The following is a 6,662-nucleotide window of genomic DNA, read 5'->3' as shown; positions in this document are numbered from 1 at the left end:
GATCAGTTCATCTGACTTTTAGGCTTAAAAACAAAGTTATGTTTAATTTGAATTGTTATTTATTATTTTAAATTACTGAATAAAGATAATACTGCTTAATTTAACGCTTCTTCAATAGAAATAATTATACGTATCAAACTGCAACTTTTGTAATTCACCCGCTACTTTACTTCCCTGTATTTGTTTAAAGCATTTTGACTGATATAATTGTTTTTAAGAAAAGAGATTAATTGACTAAGTTTTATAAAGTGTGACCATTTGAGTGTTTTATTATTGTAGTTCGTCAATACGGTGCATTCCACCATAAAATTAACAATTATACATTACTGTTAACCTTTTTTTTCACTTTCATATCATTTATCAAGGGGAATCTAAGGCACTATAGGTGACAGAAATAGTCTTCATAATATCTTCATATTCATGTGATATTATAGTGACCAATATATGGATAGATAAATATAGATGTATGTAGTTGGCATTTGGTATAGCTATCATGTATCTTTCTTACTTTAATAAATTATAGCTAGAGTAAGGTATTCTTGTTGTTAAAAACGAAAATTATGACGTTGGTTAAAGATTTCGATAGAAATGTCATAAATGTTTACTTAGTAGTCAGCTAATTTCTTTCAAATAAACAAAAGTATTTTTTCAATAATAATAATAATAATAATTTATCTTTAACAATAATAGTGTAGTGAACATGTTGAATAAAGTGGTTTACAACTGGTAAATAAAGTAAACTTTACAATTTAATCTGAATTCATTAAGATAAAATTTGGTTGCAGATGAATCAAAGGCATTGTATAGAACCTTGAAAGAAAATGGATATCCTGAGAAAATTATAAATAAACATTTAACCAATAAAAGATAGCATGTGGAATGTTTAACTGTGAGCGAAAAGCCTCTGTATATACACTTACAATTCAGAGGTGATGCATTTAGTGAAATGCTAAGACTAAAGTTACGCAGATCAATTCAACGAAATTTTTATCGCAAGTAAACTACAATTAGTGTTTTCTACATATCCGATGATCACTTTGAGGTTGAAAGATGAATTGCCTTCTTTCTGTATTTATCAATTCATTTGCTCCTGTGGAGCGACTCCTTTTACCTTAGCCAACTTCGGCTATATTATTATTACACTTGTTACCCATTTTTGAGAAATTTATTCAGCATCCATCACAATCCACTAATTTGTGCCTAATTCATATTATTCTACATATTAAACAATTTCTGTTTTGTAATTACATGGTTATCTCTCTCATCCCATGTTGACCATATTTATTCCGATCACTTATCTCACAATTTCATTTCACTTATAAACTGATTCAAGCTAACACTTCTTATTAGTCACCTAAACATTAACGATTTGATTTTATTTTCTATTCCAAACAATCCTTAATTCACATGGTATGACTTTAAATGCTGTACTCTGCACTAAATCTGGCCAATTTTATGGGTTATTAATTTGGATATATAATTGTAGGGCCTGATAAGAAATTATTGAAATGAATATTCTTCGTTGAAATAATTGTGCTTTACTATGATATCAAGCAAAATATATTCATTTATCGTTGAAATTAAACAAAACAATGATTTGTACACCTACAAAGATAAACGTTATGAATTAGGTTCCTTACCTTCAATTAATTTGTTCTTGAACCGAACAATCCAATGACATTTGACTGAATCCGATCGTTATTCAATGACTAACCCGAACATTGCTAATAAATTGAATGTATATCAGTACAGATTATATTGATTACAATTAGACTACGGAGTTCCCTACTTTAGAGCTTAATTTTATGTTTTACCTGATGTCACAAAGTATACAGGACAGTGTCAAAATGAAAATCAAATAAAACAATAGCGCAAGTACAATGTTATTTGTATAGATATCTTACAAAATACAGTGAGAATCAAAAAGCGTAATAGTTGATCAGTTAGCACCCAACAGAAGTTCTGAGTTATACTGAGTGAGTTAGAGCTAATGGTAATATTTAAATGACCACACTAAAATAACAAATATAAATAAACACATATGATCATAAAGAATTCCCCAACTATATATACCGTATATTGAAATACATTTTAGATGGTTTCAGACTTCCTCACTCATACTTAGATGAAACTCAATATAGTTCATATTAATGAGTAGCTTAGAGTCAACTAATTCAAATAGCTATGACCTAATAGCTGTTTTATTCATAAAGAATTAAATTAAGTAGCTACAAAAAGAACACAGGAAACTGAGCTACATCAAATTACTCCTCCAACTCCCTGAATTTTGAATAGGTCTTGAAGGGTTATCTGAAAAGTTTGTGTTGGTCAAACTGATATTATACAGTTAGGGGAATGTTATGATTGTTGGGCAGGTCACAATGGGTTCTCTAGGTACATGAAGAAAAGTTTTTAAAAACGCCTATCTAAGCTAGAGCACCATTGAAAACCTGGAAGCACTGGACGGTCGTTTCATCCTAGAGGGGACTCTACTGCAGTTCGCATCCATGATAGCCCGCAGGACTCGACCCTAAGACCCTCAATGTCGCGCAAACACTTCAACATTGAAAATACTGCAATCTTCGCAAATTCCCATACTGATAATAATTACATGCTCACCGGTGACTAGATTTAAAACGGATTTCCTGGAGTTCTAGTAAGAAACCTTGGTTAATGGAGTCCATCCGATGTCGATTGAGATACAGTTATCCGCCTCATTCAATGAATGAAGGGTTGAGCAAGATCATGGGTTTATTAAAGTTTGGACATTAAAACCATTTGATGCTGCCTCAGTGGTCTAAATCTTAGGCGTTGGTGCGCGAGACCAAAGGTTCTGGGTTCGAGTTCTGCGCGCCAGATCGTGGCTACACACTGCTGAGGGGCCCCATGCTAGAACGAAACGGTCTTTCAGTGCTTCCAGGTTTCCAACGGTGGTCTAGATTAGATAGACTCGTGAATTCGACTGTTAAAATTATAATCCTAAACCATTTTCCTTCAACGTTCGGTCATCCGTAGTAAATACTATTTATTCACTTTTTTAATGCTAAATTGTGGACAAAAGTAAGACAATTTATTATTATTATTATTATTATTATTAGGTGTTAATAAGTAGTTCATCCAACTTTGAATAGTAAAATTGATTTATTTAGTACTCTAGATCAAGAACAAATCTTACCGAAGTTCAATTGAATTTATCCTGACTTATAAAAGAACATAAAAAAAATCTATATAATCCTAATTTATTGATGTCTTAATTCAGTAACACAACTTATTCCAAAAAATACTATATCTAGTTGCCAGACATTAGCAATTAAATGCATGTAATTACTAACCAAACTATTCACGTCTGAATTAATGAATCTGTGCATGTATGTAGTCATGGATGTTAATAATTACCATAATACTCAAGTTACTGATTTAATTCCGTTTTAAAATGATGTATTAGAGGACATTATATAATAGTACAAATGTATACATAAATGTAAATCACTTGCTTTTACTATGAAAATTCTCATCACTTGACTAATGTTTCCTCACCGTTAGTTCACCAAATTTTATAATGAAGCATATCTTTCCATGAAAAAGGATTGATGAAAATTTCATGACAAACAGATATAACTTTTGTTGCTATGACAAATTCTTGATAAGCTATTTTGCTCACGGAATGTCAAAAGTCTTTAATACCTACATTCTGTACATTTGTTATTAAAATGAAATTGACCATGTATAGTGAAATATAGACTTTACGATATTAAGATACTTACTTACGCCTGTTACTCCTCGTGAGGAACATAGGCCGCTCACTAGCATTCGCCATCCAACCCTGTCCTGGGCGATCCTTTCCGGCTCCTCCCAGTTGTTATTCATCCTTTTCATATCTGCTTTTATTTCCCGACGTAATGTGTTCTTTGGCCTTCCTCTTTTCCGCTTCCCTTCAGGATTCCAAGTTAGGGCTTGTCTCGTGATGCAGTTTGACGATTTGCGTAATGTATGTCCTATCCATTTCCATCGTCTTTTCCTAATTTCTTCTTCAGCTGGAAGTTGGTTTGTTCTCTCCCACAAAAGGCTGTTGCTGATGGTATCCGACCAATGGATGTTGAGTATCTTGCGAAGACAGCTATTTATAAATACTTGTGCCTTCTTGATGGTGGTTGTAGTAGTTCTCCAAGTTTCCGCTCCATACAGTAGAACTGACTGTCTTGACATTCGTATTAAGTTAATTTAGGCTCAAATAACGTATTGATCAACAATGAAAAATGGGCTATTGATAATAAAGGATGAAACTTTCAGTTATTGGTATGAGACTACGTAATATCATTATCTAGGCTACCCATTTAATAAAATATCGGCTAATGAGTGTAAAGTAAACATTCTATAAAAGCTCAGAATATTCTGGTTTAATTTTATGGATGCTGATTACAAAATACTGTCTCAGCAAAGAATAAAGATTATCATCACTTTATAGATTTGATTAACTTAATTAAAGAAGATAGATTGATAGACATTGTGCCGATGAACTAATTAACATCATGAGTTTGAAATTCTCAAAGCATATAGTCTACTGTATCTTTGTATTGTCCAAGCAGTTATTCTCTGTTTAGTATTTGACGAAGCTTATATGAATGTATTTTTATGAATGAAGCCTCGACTTATTTCTTATTTTAATCAGATAATATACTACTTACTTACACTTATCAATCATCGTGAAGCATAACCCTCAGTTTGTAAACAGACAGCAAATGTAGGTGCCTAAAACTGAAAATATTGTCCTTCTTACTGTTATGCCTCGATAAGCATAATGAATGGTAATTTTTGGGACCCATTTATGAAGCGATACTATGCGTATATTTTTATCGTATAATTGTTATGTAACTAAACTATTCATATTCATGTCCCTCTTATTATGAGTTTTATTTTTACCTATAAAGTATTATTATACGATCTACCATTCTTGAATTATGCCCTATCAATTAATTACTACCTCCCTCATTCACTGCCACATTTGACTAGTTCTTGTACAAATGTTGTTTCATATTTTATAGTACTATGTGATCTGTCTGGTTGGTATATAAACCCAGTATGTTTGAAATAAATGATTCATATCGCAGAGACTGAGATTGGTGTTCTGGACTTAACTGGGTGGGCTAGGCGGAAAGCAGGAGCAATCAGGACTCTAGACTGTTCGCATGGGTTTTATGCGTCATTGTTCCGATCGATAATTCACTACTCTCTAATTGGCGGTATCGTTACGTTATACAATAAACAGGGCACACACGTCACAAGTTATAACACTTACCATTTCGAGGCCAGCAACTGCCTAATTTGGTAGTTTTTACTGAAGGCAGGTGACGGATCAAGTCAGAAAAAAGCTTGGTGCTTTTTAACAAGAGTCTATAAGATTCAACTAAAGTTTTTAACCGCTGAGCTGACAAATAAAGATTTAAACCATTTAAGAATTCTTAATATTCTTAAACTTGTAAATACGTTCTAATAATAAATTACAACAGTCATAAAAACGAAATCAAAAAAATTTGTTAGTTAACTTCAGACACTTAAAACTTGGTCACACTACACTACAACCTCAAGTTTCTTAGCTTATTGCGTTCACAGAAAACTTTTACCTATAACAAGATATTCATTAAATAATTCGCACACTTTTAAACTTTTTCAGATAGCTTATTTGCCGCTAACCCATCATGTTCTATATATTTAAAGAACAAAGTGCATTCCAGTTGGTTGTAAAAATTTGGACTTGTACCGTTCTATTGTTTTTTTTTCGAGATTGAATTAATTACACATCTGCACTTTAATAAATGACAAAAGTGCACCGAAACAATAACATAAATACATATCAAAGTAAATTCATAAGTTGATCATATTTTCACATTAAATTCCTAAATGAAGTTAATGTTTGAGAACCCTTTAACTAGTAGTACTGCATCTCATTGCTGACGTTCACGTTCATATCAAACACTAGAAAGTTATTTTTAAAAGATGTTGCACCTAGTGTGCTCCTAAAAACTTTCAAATTTAGAAAGTTTGAAAATTTTAAGGCATCGTTTCAAGGACCTTACATGCTAGTAGAAGGTGATTGACGAAAAATTGAGAATCAACAAGGATAAACTATTGACTCATACAATGTACTATAAATACCATACTCTTTAAATAATTTGGTAGTTCAGTAGCTCACTAAGCAGATAACGCCTTGGTGTTTTTAATGTGAGCATCGAGTCAAGGTTTTAATGTGAACATCAACACAAGTGCAATCAAATCCAGTCAATCAGCCAGAAATAGGATAAACAACTCATAGTGGATTTCACAATTTATCATAAGAGTACCTAAAAATGTACCAATTTAATGAATAACAAAAGGTTCGTAACTTAAGAGAGAATTAAATATATTGAGTATTTTGTGTTAAAGGATAATGAAATGAAATTCGTGTTTTTCTATGTATTCGGATATTTTCTCATTAATCATTTCACGATGCTTGCATGTCTTAAAATAAATCTTTTTTATTTAGTCTATTCCTTAAGTTTCAAGGATAACTTACCTACAATTATCTATATTTTCTGGAGAACTGAAAAGTAACCAGTATAGATTCTAGCTGGAAACGATCAAATATTTCAACACTGAAGTCTTAATATGCTTACTAAAACTACTTT

Source organism: Schistosoma haematobium, chromosome 1 (assembly GCF_000699445.3).
Source record: "Schistosoma haematobium chromosome 1, whole genome shotgun sequence".
NCBI lineage: Eukaryota > Metazoa > Platyhelminthes > Trematoda > Strigeidida > Schistosomatidae > Schistosoma > Schistosoma haematobium.
The sequence above is the reverse complement of the archived record's forward strand: the minus strand, read 5'-3'. Positions refer to the sequence as shown.